The sequence below is a fragment of the Plasmopara halstedii genome, assembly GCF_900000015.1.
Source record: "Plasmopara halstedii genome assembly, contig: Scaffold_117, whole genome shotgun sequence".
NCBI lineage: Eukaryota > Oomycota > Peronosporomycetes > Peronosporales > Peronosporaceae > Plasmopara > Plasmopara halstedii.
Window position 1 is genome coordinate 95842 of NW_020187038.1, and position 221 is coordinate 96062.

The window sequence follows — 221 nt, forward strand, 5'->3', positions numbered from 1 at the left end:
CGTTCGTGGACGACGTGTTTAGATATCACGGCCTTCCTGAGACTATTGTCTCTGATCGGGGCCCTCGATTTACCGCTGCGTTCTGGAAGACGCTGTTCCCTTTGATAGGAACGAGGCTGCTCATCAACCGCAGACCATCTGCAGACGGACCGTCAGACTGAGAGAGTCAACCGGGTGCTAGAAGACACCCTGCGCAGCGTCTGTGCGGGAGCTCCACGTAC